Source organism: Gopherus flavomarginatus, chromosome 5 (assembly GCF_025201925.1).
Source record: "Gopherus flavomarginatus isolate rGopFla2 chromosome 5, rGopFla2.mat.asm, whole genome shotgun sequence".
Lineage (NCBI taxonomy): Eukaryota > Metazoa > Chordata > Testudines > Testudinidae > Gopherus > Gopherus flavomarginatus.
Genome location: NC_066621.1, coordinates 124,753,182 through 124,769,218, shown reverse-complemented (window position 1 = coordinate 124,769,218; position 16,037 = coordinate 124,753,182). Strand labels below are relative to the sequence as shown.

The 16,037-nt window shown below is 41.0% G+C and overlaps 1 long non-coding RNA gene across 1 annotated transcript; it reads left to right on the top strand.

Annotated features, from left to right (window-relative positions):
* The first annotated feature begins 430 nt into the window (after positions 1–430).
* On the top strand, positions 431–8,015 carry LOC127051277 (uncharacterized). Its single transcript, XR_007774460.1, has 2 exons — positions 431–614; positions 6,420–8,015. It is a non-coding gene; the product is annotated as an uncharacterized LOC127051277 (long non-coding RNA).
* The last annotated feature ends 8,022 nt before the right edge of the window (positions 8,016–16,037 follow it).

The following is a 16,037-nucleotide window of genomic DNA, read 5'->3' as shown; positions in this document are numbered from 1 at the left end:
CCCCCGGATGAGATGGATCGCTGGCAGCTGCCAGCCCGGGGGAGAGGCGCTCCCCAGCTAGGGTGGCCAGATCCAGTTGTCCTGATTTTATAGGGCCAGTCCTGATATTTGGGGCTTTGTCTTATATAGGCACCAATTACCCCCACCTAGAGTGACCAGACAGAAAGTGTGAAAAATCAGGACAGGGATGGGGGGGGTATAAGAAAAAGACCCCAAAATTGGGACTGTCCCTATAAAATAGGGATATCTGATCACTGTACCCCAATCCCCTATCCTGATTTTTCACACATCTGGCTAACCCCAGCCAAGCCCTGTGTGATATTCCAATTCTGGCTGCCTGCGGAGGAAGTGAGTTACTTTCACTTTAATTCCTCAGCAAGCAGCCAGCCAGCCCTCCCCCCACCTATCCCCCAGCACCTCACCCAACCCAGCCCTGACGGAGGGGAGGGAGGAGAGAGAGAGAGGGGTGCTCCTGGGGAGGAGGGAGAAAGGATGGGGTGTTCCGTGGGGCGGGGGGGAGAAGAATGGATGTTATGGGGAACAACAAAGGATACTGGTTCCAGAGCCACAGAGCCTGCCTCACTTCAGCCAGGGGGAAAGAGTCACACTCACAGGTGAGCTCCTTCCCCAACCCCTACCCTCTCCCCTTCCCAGAGACCCCTGCAGCCAATCCCATTCCTCAGACTGTGCTGCTTTCGGCTCTCTCTAGGACCTAGCAGCCCTGCTTCTACACTGTCTGGGCTGCCTGCAGAGTGGTGCCCCCAGGCAGCGTGAGGCCCTAGGCGGCTGGCTATTCTGCCTATGCCTAAGGACGGCCCTGGTTACATATTGTGTTATAAGACATAAAATCAGCATTGCTATTAAGTCCATGATTTTTAGTGTCTAGCAATGTTATGAATTTAAGCTTTCAGCACTATCAAACAGTACAAACAATTATTAGCCAGGCACTAAAGATGACATACCCAGTCAGCTGGAATCTCTGCCACTTTATCTGAGGCATGTGGTTTGTTGGCAACAATTCTATGACATGAAGTAAGTGAAAGGGGATCTTCTTACTGAATGAGCACCCTTTGACGGGGAGGCTATGTCCAGATTTTGGGACAGATGCACATTGAAGGAGAAACAAAATGGTTTCACATGATACAGTTTCAGTTTGCTAGGTAATAAGATCTATGGACAGCAAGAGAAAGTTTGTACTAAGGCTGGTCAAATCTCTTCCATTGAAAATTAGTTTTGATGGAAAACTGAGTTTTTAATAAAATGTTTTTTCCCCTTTCCACTGCAAATTTCATTTTCTTATTGAAAGATTTCAGCCAAAAACAAACAAAAAAAATTTTGACCAAAAATGTGAGCTGTAATGTATCCTGATACTTGTAGTTTGCTCCTCGTGTCCTTATTCTTCTCTAGGAACCAGGATCTCCAGCTGGACTACATCTCCCATAATGCACCATGAACAGGGACAGGCTGTTGCATACTACCCTCACCAAAAGGAGAGACTAGGATGCATTATGGGAGATGTAGTCCAGTTAGAGCTCTTAGCTCATAGAGGAGAATGGGCACGCAAGGAACAAACTTCAACTCCCATGAGGCACACATCCCATTTTTGGACAAAATATTTCAGTTTTCAAAATATCTGTGGAAAATTTAGAGAAAAATGCAAATTTCCATGGGGGGTGGGAGGGAAACTGGACCAGCTCTATTGGTACAGGACAATGTGGGCCTCCAAAATGAACTTCAAACCCTAAACCAAAAGAGAAATATTATATGTGTAGTTAAGGTACAATGGTGATGTGTGGGGATCCAATATACCAGAATGGCTTGCTGGCGCTATAAAGATTCATTGTAGCTTATATAATACATCTCACCCTTTTTTAAAAAAAAATACCATTGTAGCTGTATCTGTGATTGGAGGTACATGATGTACTACAATGCTATTGCTTGCTTTGGTCTTGTAAGAGTGCAAGACAATTAGATGTGCAAAGCATATTGAAACTAAAATGCTGAAAAAGTTCTTCTTTTAATCCTTAACAGTGATAATGTCCTGTTAATTTTAAGGGAAAACATGAGATACATTCTCAAAACCACATCTATAAGTTTGAGGGGTGATCTCATACAATATCACCTGTAGCAGTGAAGTCACTGGGAGATCGGATGTTTCTTTAAATTACCAGTGACTTTATCTGGATTAGGATTTTTTGGACCTTTATTTCTAAATGAGTGCAGGTCTATTGGTGGTAGTGGCAATGAAACTGGTAGTGTAGAGACAACTCAGATGTGTCTTGACTACAGTAAAGCTGTACCCAGTGGGAATTAATTGTTCAGAAAAATAGGGTAGAAAAAAAAACATTATGAGTGCAATTGTTCAGTATAAATGAATAAAGGTTGGAAACATCACACAACACTTTCCTCCTATAGCCCAGTAGTTCATCTGTACTTGTGTAGATTAAATATGAAATGTTATGACATTTTGGGACTTGTTCTTTAAAATGGCTCATTGCTCACAAAAGAAGAGCCTGTTAATTCTTTTAAACTTTGATACAGAGCTGTTTAAATAAACTAAGCTTTACGGAGATGACCTGCAGGGAAACATTTGCACTTGAGCTTTCTTCCTCAAAGGGAGAAGTCTGAATTTTGCTTTTAATATCATATGGATGGGCAGGGGCTGTATTTTCTCAGCAAAGAAAAGATACAGAGGCCTTGAAACATGACTATAGGAAAAGACAGACAGGACTGAGATTTCTCAATTGCCTCCTGTGACTCCTAAAATCATGAGACATTAACTGTGTAGTTAGCAAATTGGATGCCCACTTTAATGCTAATGATTGAGTCTCAATTAGTGCTCTAGAAGAAGGTGACAGTTTCAAGATCTCTGCTTTGTGCCCCAGGAGAAAATTACTTTCTGACCCTTGATTTGGAAATTAGGGCAAATCAACACTTAAAATGCTGCTGTAGGACTTTAATGAGGACTGTCAATGTCGTATAAGAAGTTAATATACCTCCCCGAGCGAGAGTAGTGATGTTGGCAGGAGAAGCTCTCCCATTGACATAGCACTGTCTACACAGGGATTAGGTCAGTATAGCTATGTTGCTCAAGGGGTGTGAATTTTTCACACCTCTGTGCAATGTGGTTATACCAATATAAATTTGTAATGTAGACCAGATCTTAGTTTTGTCCTGTGCAGGAGAGCAAGAATTGCCACTCATAGGTAAATAATAATCCTGCTGCTCATACTGAATTTGTGGATGTTCAGCACTTCTGAATATCAAGACACTAGAATCAAGAGTGCCTGATTCTGCTCTTCTTAACACTGGTTTAAATGAGGAGAAACTCCCTTGAAGTCAATGGAGTTACCCAGTGTAAAATTGGTGTAAGTCAGAAAAGGATGGTTTCTTGTTAGTACAGTGAAAGTGGAGGACGCATAAAACCACAGCACCCAACAGTTATTCTTGATCATATACTCAAAAGGTTGTATATGTCCCATGCAGTCACGGCACTAAAAAGGCCAGATTTTCCTGTGTGCTGGAGCTGCATTTGGCACACCTGTGGATGGGGGACATAAATGGGAGAAGTAGCTGGAATATTTTTCATGAAATATATTTTTGTCAAAATAAGTTGCCAGAGATGAAATATTTTGTAGAGAGATATCAATTCTGACAAAGTTTTCACTGAGAAGGTTTCTGCAATCCAGAGCTGTCCGAGGTTCAGGCACTTCTGATATGAGACTGTGTGTGAGAGCGAGAGAAATTGAAAATCCTGACCTTTCTGATTTGAAAACAGAGGTTTTGATACAATTTAGTGAAAGGTTTGGTTCCATTCTGCAGCAGAACCAAAATCATTTTTGAAATTTCACATCTTTGTAGAATGGAATTTTTGTTCTCCAATTAGCTTTAATAAAAAAAGCCATTTATTGCCTTTTCATTCCCATTACCCACTAAACTTGGGAGTAGCTGCAGGCTGATTCAGCCCCTGGAGTAAGTTAGAGCAGCCTCACGGCTGTACTAACTTGTATCAATAATGTCCCCAAGGGACTGTGCCACTGGTCCAGACTTACTGAAGTGCAACGTAGTCTGGCCTGACTCTAAGCATGACTAGTATACCGGAGCAAGCAACAAATGGCATAGAGGTGGCTACACTAGCTTTACACAACTCAAGCATTCCTCCATACAAGGGAAATCTTCAGCTGATTGTGTATGATAGCTTTCTATCCCATCTGCACTTCCTGAGCAATGGGAAGGAGACAGAGTGGGACTGAGGATATGGACCCCATTATCAAACATACAGGATAAATTAACAACTTCATTCCAAAAACTGCTGTGCCTGTAACTAATACCAAAGTTAAAAGAAAATTGAAATCAGCTACAGGCATATGTCATGCTTGTGCATGTTCAGCTAGAGAATGGAATGAATCATCCTTTGTACTTGTCTGTAGTAGAGTGAATGGGAAGACAAAACAGAAAGGAGATTAACCAGAAATATTTACTTGATACTCTTGTTTGAAGTAAAACAGTTTATAAAAGTACAAGGTAGGCTTCTGAGACAAGCAGTTAATGATAATCCTTTAGGCCAAAACTGAAAGATCATAGGCAGATGTTCTTACTAATCACCTCATAGAAATGAGGAATGTAGTATATGAGATCTCTATATGATGCAATATTTTTTTTTAAACACTGACATTTCTATGTTTTGCTTTGTTTTTTATTTTACAAAGATTAACATAATTTGGAAGCAAAAAAATCTGGCACTTTTTTGGATAAAATGGATTGAAAATTTCCTTCTGGTTGGAATGGGTTTGTGGGAAACAGTTGCATGATTAAGAGGATACAGGGGCTTTCAGTTCTAGGCTGCCAGCTCAAATTCAGCCTAAGTTAGAAATGCCTAACAGTCCTTACCTGATGGCTGCATAGCAATTTATGTGTAACAAGTTAGAGTCCCTAGTCCAGATCCTACACAAATTGTCTCCACACAAAATCAAATATCCATTTGGCAGAAGTAGAGACTTTTATTGGTAGTTCCACCAATAAGGCCAAGGCTTGCATGAACTATTTTCTCACCCATAATGATGGACACTCTAGATCAGGGTAGAAACATATAATCAATGGGTAATGTGGACAACAAACCTTAATAAAGATATGCAACCATTGTATTATATTATATAGTAAACTTGCATTATTAATCCATAAACAATAAAGAAGTATCTTATTGCTAAATTTGTCTTTCCTTTTGTACCATACACCTGTAAATATGTTAGCCTTAAACCTTAGCAAGTTTATGCCACATAGAATTGGAAGGGACCTCAGAAGGTCATCTAGTTCAACCCCCTGGTCAAAGCAAGACCAATCCCCAACTAGCCCCCTCAAGGATTGAACTTACACAGCTCTAGATTTAGTAGGCTAATGCTCAAACCACTGAACTATCCCTCCCCATGAATGGAATACTTAACCAGAGGAGGATACCATAGTGTAGGTTGACACTGGGAGGCATTGAGCCTGAATAGCATAGGACAACCTCTGTGCCTGTGACTGGAGTAAGAGTTGTGGCCAGGGGAAAAAGTAGTGTTGCTGAGCATCCCTATACCCTGATAATTGCCATCTGGCACCTTGGTCCATAACGGCATTTAATGTATGGTACAAACTACAGCAGCTTTCAGGTTGCCCTAACTTACCGTATCTACTCGCTCATAAGCCAAGTTTTTTTAGTAAAAGAAGGGAAGCATCAGAGAAGGGGGTCGGCTTATGAACGAATATAGAGAGGGAGAGGTGGGACACAGCCCCTCCCTCCAACAGAGGGAGAAAGGAGAGGCAGCACCGCCAGAAGGGAAGAGGCAGGGCCGGAGTCTCTCCACTTCTGGCCACACTGCTTTCCCCTAAGCCTCCAAAGCAGCTGCAGGTCTGGGGCTGGCAGGCTGCAGCCATGCCACTTGGCCCTGCCCCCCAGAGCAGGTCGTGGCCGTGCTGCCCAGCCCACCGGAGCATGCTGCGGCTGTGCTGCCTGGCCCTGAGCATTGGAACATGCTACAGCCGAGCCGCCCTAGCCAGACTAGAGATATCCTCCCCTGGCCCTCCCCAGATAAGATGGAAAGGGATGGGATGGGGAGAGTGTGGGGGTCCTGGGCTAAGGGTGGGGTCATGTAGGGGGTGGTCACAGGGTTTACTCCCCTGACGCCCAGCTTCTTCCCCCCCGAAATTTCCCCATCAGTTGCTGTCCCGGCCAGTCAGGATAAGCAGCTGGTATGCCGGGACACTTTGCTAACTTAGGTTAACCTCCGTCCCTGTGGATGCTCGAGGTAAACAAACCATCTCAGCCCACCAGCAGCTTATCCTGATGTCCTGGAAGCCAAAGTTTGCTGATCCCTGAATTATAGAGTCGATTTACGAACGGATTATAAACATTTTTCCATTTTTACTTATACATCTTGCAGGAGGTCAGCTTACAAATGAACCAGCTTATGATCAAGTATATATGGTACTCTATGGAACACACCTGCACCTGGATGGCCGAGAATTGGACAAATCAAAAGCAGCTTTAAGCCCCTTTTCTTTCCTGGCTCCCTACCTTGCTCCCCGGAATTATATTTTGCGCTGCTCTGAGACAATCATTCTGACTAGCTAACTGAACCATACTTAATTGTTCTTGCATTCAAGTGAAAGCAAAAGGACTCATCTCAGAAAATAATATTAATCAAGCCCATGTTTGCTTTTGTAATACAAAAGGGTTGCTTAAGTAGATGAAAGATGGTAATGAACTTAGATTTCATCTGAAGCCTTCCTGGATAGATATATAATTATATATAATTTGAATATAAAAGTGAGAAGCAAATCTAAATTAAGCAATCTCTAGAAATTTTGCAGTTCTGGTATGTTCTTGTCTGAGCTTCAGGAACTGTTTATTTGAATAATGACATGATTTGATGAGTTAACAAGGTGCATACAAAGCAATTGTCTGGAAGTATCTGTCACATACTGTAGTTACCTAAGTCATGTTCCTAAAGAGAAGCTTTTCAAATACTTGCATGTATTGATTAATGACAGAACTAGATGGGCCATCAGCCATTACACCTGCTTAATGACAAACACACTCCTGCTCTCCACAGAAACACAAGTCTCGAAACTAAAATTAATTTTGAAAGCTACAAGCTTGGAGGCTTTCCTGTCTTTTGCATCATAGTCAGTATGAAATTATATCTGAAATCTATACCTCATATTTCTGTTAATTTATCATAATAAGGTGTGAAATTGTATGTTGTTCATTATGAATTATTTATCCCTGATCAAGAATCCAGGGAAGTTATTCTAAGGATTTTGAATTCTATATTCTGGGTATTTTAATAAGAATGTTTATTACGACCAAAGGGAAGTAATGGTTTTGATGCTGGTTGATCAGATCATGCCAAAGGTATTCAGGCCAATTCACTTGTCTATTAGTATAGATCAAAGTGATTGTTGAATGTAGAAGAGTATCTTTGGTGTTTAGATTTCATAAAACTAATGGGACATTGCTTGTATTGTTTTCACTTATCTGTATTCTGTTATAATGCAGTAGCACACATTTACATTGTGTATACCCCTGTAATTAAATAACCCATCAAAGAAGTCTTGTGGGATGCAAATGAAAGACTTTAACAGAAAAGTGCTAATTTCAAAGCAAATGGCCATCATGTGTGATGACCAGAGACCAAAGATTCCTTACTCACCATAATCAGAGGAAAAGTCTACGTGAAAAGAGACACTGTCAGCTTGTTTTCTGTCAAAAGAAGATATAAATATGGACTCAAGGAAAGATCTTTCATCTCTGGACAGTTTGGACTCTTACGGGCAAGTGTACCAGATGCAAAGCGGAGATCCCAAAACACAATCTGGGTACCCTGAAAAGACTTTTGGGAAATTGGCAGTTCATTACATCACAACCAACATTTGGAATTACAAACCATGACTCACTTCTTAATATATTTTACTAGCTTTAACCTCTCAATAACTCTCATTTCCTTTTCTTAGCTAATAAACCTTTATTTAGTTTACTATAGAATTTGCTGCCAGCATTGTATTTGATGTGAGATCTGTAATACCAACTGATCTGGTGTAAGTGACTGGTCTCTTGGTACTGAAGAGCAATCTAGTGTGGTCTGATTTTTGATTTAAGTGACCTTTTATCACAAAGTCCAGTTTGTCTGGGTGGCAAGATAGATTGGAAAGTCTAAGGTGACTGACTGTGCCTCCATGGTAAGATTGTTATAGTGATCCAGGAGTTCATATTTGTCACTGGCTTGATGAAATCTAATGGTAGAACACGGCATCAGCTTTTGTGTCTGCCCTGTTTTCTGATGGTCTGCTCTGAGGTAGGTACTCACACACAGTTGTGAGCCATGGCAGACAGCATGACATTGGTAAGCACCGATAAGAGGAAAACTTAGAAAGAGGTACAAGATCTTCCAGAGAAAAAAAGTCATGCTTATCCAAGAACATTACAATTAACTATTAAAGCAAAGAACTTCTAAAGAAAGCCACCTTGTCTAGTTAACAAGAGATGCCCAGATCCACATAGGTAATTAGGTATTCCTCCACTTACTGCTGCAATGCTAAGCCCCTAGGTGCCCTGTTGCCCTGATTTAGGCACCCAGGGTCCCCATACAATGCATGGGGAGAGTTATATGTCCAAGGAAGAAATCCTCAGATGAGCAGGGAGCTGACCATGCCATCCAGGAGTGAAATGCAGAGGTAGGGTTGGAGCCTAAATATTTAGGCCCTTCACTCTCATTGATCTGGGCCTCTAGGTTCCTGACTAACAGACCAAGTGGTGGGCACCTCTCTCTACTCAGGATCTTCATCCTTGAACTGCGTCCTAGAGTTAATCACCTAAGCCAGGCCAGCTGCATAGGTAGCTTGTACCCTAGTAACTGAACTCCTCACCTTCAAAGAAGCTGGTAGTTAGATCATTCAGGTGGGATATAAGACCTGCAGATTCAAAACCTGGCTCTGCCTGAGTTTGAGCAGTAACTTGAACCCACAGCCTGTTGAGTGCCCTCATCAGTGGGTATTCTGGGGTGAGTCTCTCCTCTTGGAGTTGTTCCACTATATATAAACACTCATTGTAGTAGCAATTTAAACCTAGGTCTCCTCAAATGCCCTATTACTGGGGTATAGTGTCAGTGTTGTCCTTGTTTTCTGGCCAAATGACTAAATATCTTTGTGGGGAAAAAATATGGGAAACTAAAAGGCTTTTCAGTCTAGAATAGAAAGGCATAATAAGATTTGTAGGCTGGATTTTAAAGACATACAATTTCATAGTGAAGTAAGGCACATTTTTTTAACAGTGAGGGTGATAAACCATTGGAACATCTAATTGTTCTTTTAATCATGGATTTTGATTATTCTGCAGAACTGATGGAACTATATTTTGAGAATATCCCAAAGACTTAGAGTCAGGTTCAGATTTCTTTCATGTATTGATAATGTCAGACATAATTGTTAGAAAATAAATCTGTTTTTTCAACCTTTGCCTTACTTTCAATGTTTTTTTTATTGATCTGTCTGGTTTATTTAAAGTAGAATAAAATCTATATGTTAGTAAATAGTGGGGTAATTCTCTGAGCTTTATGACTCTTAATAATTTGACCTACCAGATTTTTGTTGTCTTTATATGTTATTAGCATACTTTTTCCTTCCCATTGAGGTGTAGGGGAAGCTTACCGTGCTGCTTACACTCTCTTTATCTCACTGGTCTTTGGATATATAGAAGATATAGTTAGAGCTAAGCAAATCATTTACTTTTCAGGTCAGCCAGCAAACTGAAAACAAAACATCGAGTTCTCAATTTTTCATCAAAAGCTGGTCATCATCAGAAAACTACAAGGGTAGGTTTCCCTTATAATCTTTAGCACACTGGTTAAGACATTTTCCCAGAGACGCCCATGTCTGAATCCCCAGTCTGAACCAGGGACTTAAACTCAGACCTTCCTTGTCCAGGGTATGCTTCCTAACACTACGTTATTCCGGGGAGGGTTGCTCTCAGTTGTTCCTGTTGAAGTTGTTGTAGAAATATTTCAATGTTCATTAGAGTAGTGACTCAAGCTCAGGGTCTCCACCTACCAATGGAGCTTCATATCCACCAGGCTATTCTGCCAGTAAGCTTTCCTATTGAAGCTGTTCCACTTTGTACAAATACAGAAATATTCATTGGACAAGCAAAAGCAAAAGCCACTCTATAGTCCTATGATTCTGGCACCTGGCAGGTTGGAGCCAGGGATTCTAATCCCTCCTCTGAATCAGGCAGAGTTAACATTTGAATCCATATCTCCTACAAACTACACCTTAGGTGACTATAGAGTTAGTCTCACTCGCTCTCTCTTTGGCCCAGTGAATTTTGAAGTATTTATACAAAATGGAACATCAACAGGAAAGATTGAGATAAGAATATTCTATAGCCTTGTGGTCTGACTGCTTACCAAGGAGAGAGGGAATCTGAATTCAAGTCCCTGTTCCAATGTAGGACTTCAAAAATGCATCTCCTGCATCCTAGGTAAGTGCCGGAACCACTAGCCTAAAGGTTATCAGGAACACACAGTTTTCTGAAACTAGCCTGTAAAACCTTTTCCAAAACCAAACTAATCAGGTCAAACTGGCAAATTCTTTTGGGTTCCCTAAAACTACATTTGTTTTTTTTCTGAATAAACTATTTGTCTGAAAACTTTTGACCATCTCTAGTTATAGTTGAATTCATACAAGTACCAATTCTGCAACCAGTCCCATGTGGGCATAGATGCTGGCCCATGTAGAACCGGTTGCAGGATTAGAGCCTTTGTGAGAGAAGCAGGTGAGATCCTGATGCCAATCTGGCTTCTTTACACTGAGTAAAGCTCTGAAGCAAAGTAAAAGGCCTCTCAGAAAACCAGGTCCAGTGGAGAAGGATTACCCCATCATAAGTAGTGTAGAGACAGACTCTAGCATAGGAAGTATGTCCAGTGTGGGGATAGGGCTAGGAGGGTCATGGGAGAGACAGGGCTGTAGCAAGCAATGCTGTGGGGGATCTGGGCAGTGCTGCAACCCATAGAGCAGGCTGGGGAGGTTGCCATAACTGGGCCACCGGGGCTGTTTAAGTTACACTAGTGATCGTTCCAGCCCTTATAATAGCACAAGAGGGGAAGGCTTTAAAATATCTTAGAACCCCACTCCCCTTGGGCTGTGAATTCTGTTTTACATCCTTTAGAGGCACAGCAAAGAATGTCGCCCTGTGTGTCTTAATTTTACAGATGATTCCTCTGAAAGCAAAATATGCTGCTTTAAAAAAAATGTGTAGAATTTCTAGGAACCTGTTCTCCCCCACCTCCTAGCCCTCCTTCAGTTTCAGTTTCTTATGAAATGCCAAACCAGTCTGGCTTTTAATCCACTATCTTGGAATGTGATGCTGTGTCAAGCCAAGAATCTGCAACCCCCAGAAGAAAATGCTACTCTTGGAAGTATCTTTGCAGCTTTTATCTTTGTTGTAGTCCCCTTTTCACCTCTTCCTATTTTAAACACCACTTTTCCCACCCAATCTGCTCCTTTTCATGTTTTATTTTCCCAAGGCTTTCCCATCCCCTGTCCCTAACCTACACACACTTTTTCCAGATGTGTGGTAAACATTGTCATTTCAGAGCACGTCTCTGAAAACAAAAACATTCCAGAGGCTAATTTGTCTCAGATCATTGGGGTCTTCATGTATGCAAACACCAGATGAGTCCAGAAGCTTGAGGAAGCCTCTATTCCAAGCTTTCCTGAAAGATCTGGTAACATGAGTTGAAAGCTTGTGTACATAGCATGGATGAGAAACCAGTTTGCTCAAATTCAGGACAGGACAGAAAAAGAGCTGTGGATGAGCTAAATGTTAATTGTTGTTTGTTAGTTTTGTTCTAGAATTTGTAGAAACCATTTGATAACAAACTCTAGATGTTTATCCCTTTAAGTGGGAGCAAGGGCCCTAAAGCTGTCTTAGTGACAGCTGTGCAAATTTGAACTCAGAATTGGGTCATGTGTTGTGGTTCCTTGATTGGATGACCTAATCTTTATAAAGAAGAGCATGGCTTTAAAAAGTCATTGAATTCAGTAATGTTGCATGGGAGTAGATAGAATTTAGCACTGCTAGTATAAGGAAGCTTGTTGACTTTTCTTTATGAATAGAGTAGATTGTGGGACAATCAGAACAATGAAGATAAATGGGTCTGATAGTTACTTGTACCAGATCCAGAAAGCAGCAGAAAATTGATTTTTAGAGGCATATGTATGTAAAGATCAAAAGGTTAAGAAGGCTACAAACTGCTGGGAATGAAATTAGGAAAAGAAGATAAGGCTGATCATGTGAATGATATCCATTAGAGAAATGAGAGCTTTACTTGGGAGTTACCTTGCATGTCATGAGTTTCTTAGTCATTAGATAGCCTGAAGAAGTTTCAGTCCCCATAACTAGCCTAGTTTGTATACTGAAAGTGCTGACTTTCACTATACACAGAGAATGGGAAATTTAAACAAAACAACAACTCAGGCACAATTTTATTTAACTTTCAATTAGTCAGTTGATTTTCCTACCCCATTTAAATGAATTGTCTGAAACAAACAAAATATGTCATTAGTTCTGATTATGTTTTCAAGCTATTTCTCTGAGTGAGAAGAGCCTTACAATGTTGTTAACCAATAATCATGAATTCCATGAAATATTCAATGGCACAAACCAAACATAACACAGAAGCAGTAGAAAACACATTCTTCTTCTTCAATGTGTCCAGGCAATGTGTGTGGCAGTAGTGGATCATGATGACAATCTGAAAATCAGGTCTGTTCCCATCTCTGTCATTGATTAGGATGGCAGAGACTCAGGGCCAGTTAAATACTATCAAAAACTATTTATAAATACTTGAAACAAACTCTTTGAATATAATGTGGCCAGCTCTAGTAGAGATATGGATTGTGAAGGGAAAATACCATACCACATGCTTAGTACCCTTTAAAATGAGTTCCTCTAAGTGCAGGTGAAAATAATCAGACTAACAGCAGAGTCCTTTACTTATATATAGGTCAAACACAGTCCAGCACAGGCAGCAGCACAGAGATCTCCATACTGCCTGAGCAAAAGGAGTTGCTCAAGGGGTGAAAGAAAAATTCCTTCTCCCTGACCATTTATCCCTTGCTTACTCTGCTAAGACAGCCAGTGAGGACAGTTGTTCTGTGATCTGAATACTTGGAGTGAAATCCTGGCTCTATTCAAATTAATGGCAAAACTCCCATTGTATTTTGGATTTTACCCATCTCCTTTAGGGACTGAATTGACATCCAGGAGCTCATTTCATTTAGGTTGCCAATTGTGATGCTTCTGAGACATGCCCAGGGTTGTGAAGCACTTTGCTACCCCCTGTCCATATCATGAAGGAGCCTTGTCTGTGCCTGCCAAGGGGCAACTCCCCGACTCCACCAGCCCTGAGCAACACAAGCACTCCACTCTCAGCCTACGCAGCTATAGGCACTCTACAGCCCCGAGTGTCTCCCGGGAGTGTCCAGCCCCTGTTCCACTAGACACTCACAGAATTCAGAGTCACTGTTCCCAAAGGATCAGTGCACTCCAGCTTACCACTTATACCTCAGATCACTGCTTCACTGAACACACAGCACTTAGATAAGTTTGTAATGAAAACAGGTACAAGGTACAGGTACAAGGTATTTAATAAAGTCTAGAGAGTCAAGTGATAGAAAGTAGAAATAGTGGAAACAAATGGTGACATATACAGTAAAAACCTAGCACATATTCCAGAACCTAGACTTACTTAATGAGTTATTGTTATGTCTTATAGGGCAAAGCTCACCCCAAATCCTTCCAGCGTATTATAGCCAGGCTACTGTGATCTTCCATTCATGAGGCAAGCCATGCTGCCAGCTTGCCTCAACCTGGATCTTTTCCACAGAGATCTCCCTGTTCCCTCAGGTATGCCTGGTTCCTTTCCCCCATCCCAAATATTCTAATTCATAAACGATACCACTTGCTAGTTGTTGTTTTCCCAGTGTGCCTCTTTCTTGTCAACTTCACACTCTCTTGATTAACATTCAGTTTAGACTATAGGCAGGCCTCTTTGTGAAGTGCACAATACATAGTACACACATGACCAGCCAAAGAGAGGTAAATGTCTCTTCCCTCTGACTTGACAGGAGTATGTTTACTACCTTCTAGTGACCTGCCTTAACTCACATACCTTAACAACATAATTTTGACATATAATTCCGTAAACATGATCTGGTCATACATTTGCAATGGTTATGATGACCAGTGGACTCTTGGCACAGACCTCACATACACACCCTTTGCAAAGTTAATATGAATACTTTCTGAAGAAAGGGGTTCCCTGTAAAACTTTTTGCACCTCCTCTTCCAACTGGAACCAAGAAGTTCCTGAGTCACACCAACCATCCATCCTGTGGTAATGATTTTCAGTCACTATGAAACTGGGTCAGAGATCTACAGAAGAAAGGCACCATATCCCATTATCAGTCCCCTGAACCATCCAGCCTCCCTCTCTACCAAGATTTATCTAGCATGAACATTAGTTTTTTTAGTAAATGAATGTTTTAATATATATTTAATACTCTGTTCTATTTTAATATATGCAGTACATTAGATCAGACAGAGAACACATGTACAACAGCCATATCTCTTTTCCCAAGGGTCTGCAATTACACTGCATTCCACAGATTGCAGTGTGAACTTCTATGCCACGCTACTAGTTTCAGGGAAAATGAATAGGTGCTTTACTGTTATAGTTGTGTATAGAGCATTTATATGCTGTTTACCACAAAACTATATAAAGAGCTTATTCTCAGCCATATACACATCTGTTTTGCTTATGCTAATCAGTTCATGACAGTCTTCATCTTATCAGTGTTACAGATGGCAGAATTTTATATCCAAAGTATTAGTTTATCTTGGCCTTTGTGCTCAAGCAGTATGCTCCTTGAGTTGAACTCAGATTAAACTTTTTCCCCTGCATTATTAAAGGCATACATTCAATTAATCAGGCAATTCCATGTTTTCAGGAGTTAATGTCATGCACATAACTTCATGCAAGCTGTCAGAAAGATTAGTGTGCAAGTCCAGAGCTTCTAACAAGATGTCCTGGTACCAAATCTCCCCTTCACTCTATGGTATTATATATGGTTCTGGAAAAGCCTTCCAAGGGGAGCAGTAAGGGCACAAAGCCTAATTGAACTCAAGATTGATCCTGATAAATTTATAGAGGTGGTATAATGAGATTGCCTACAATGGCATGTGACCCATGCATGGCTACTAATAACAATGGCTGGAGATGGGTAGATCGGGAGAGCTCTGAGTTACTACAGAGAATTCTTTCCTAGGTGTCTGGCTGGTGGTTCTTGCCAACATGCTCAGGATCTAACTGATGGCCATATTTGGGGTTAGGAAAGATTTTCTCCCTAGAGCAGGGTGGCAGAGACCCTTGGGGTGTGTGTCTGGAGGTGTTCATCTGCAGCATGAGGCACATTTTACTTGCTGGTTTGAACTAGAGGAAATGGCAGATTCTCTGTAACTTGAGGGCTTCAGCTACTCAGTCAGAGGTTATGGGTCTATTACAGGAGTGGGTGGGTGAGGTTCTGCTTCCTGTAATGTGCAGAAGGTCAGACTAGATGATCACAATCATCCCTTTTGGCCTTAAAGTTTATGAATCTATAATTTAGATGTCCAATGATGTCCCTTTCAGCTCGCATATCCATGAGTCTCTGAAATGCTCTGATGTTTTCATGCAGTGGCAATAAGACCTAGAATCAAAATAGAAGATATGTGAACATTAACCTGATTCTACATTGAATTAGTCCTCTCCTTTATTAGAAATGCAAAGACTCAATGGTTAGCTATGGCTCAAGGAAACGTAGTAAGAACAGAATAGTGGGAGCTAGGACACTAACCTGTAGCAACATCTCTTAACCTCTTTGTGACATAGTTTATCTGTCTCTAAAATGTGTTTAATAATGCTTACCTGCCTCATTGGGATGGTGTGATGTTTAATTAACTA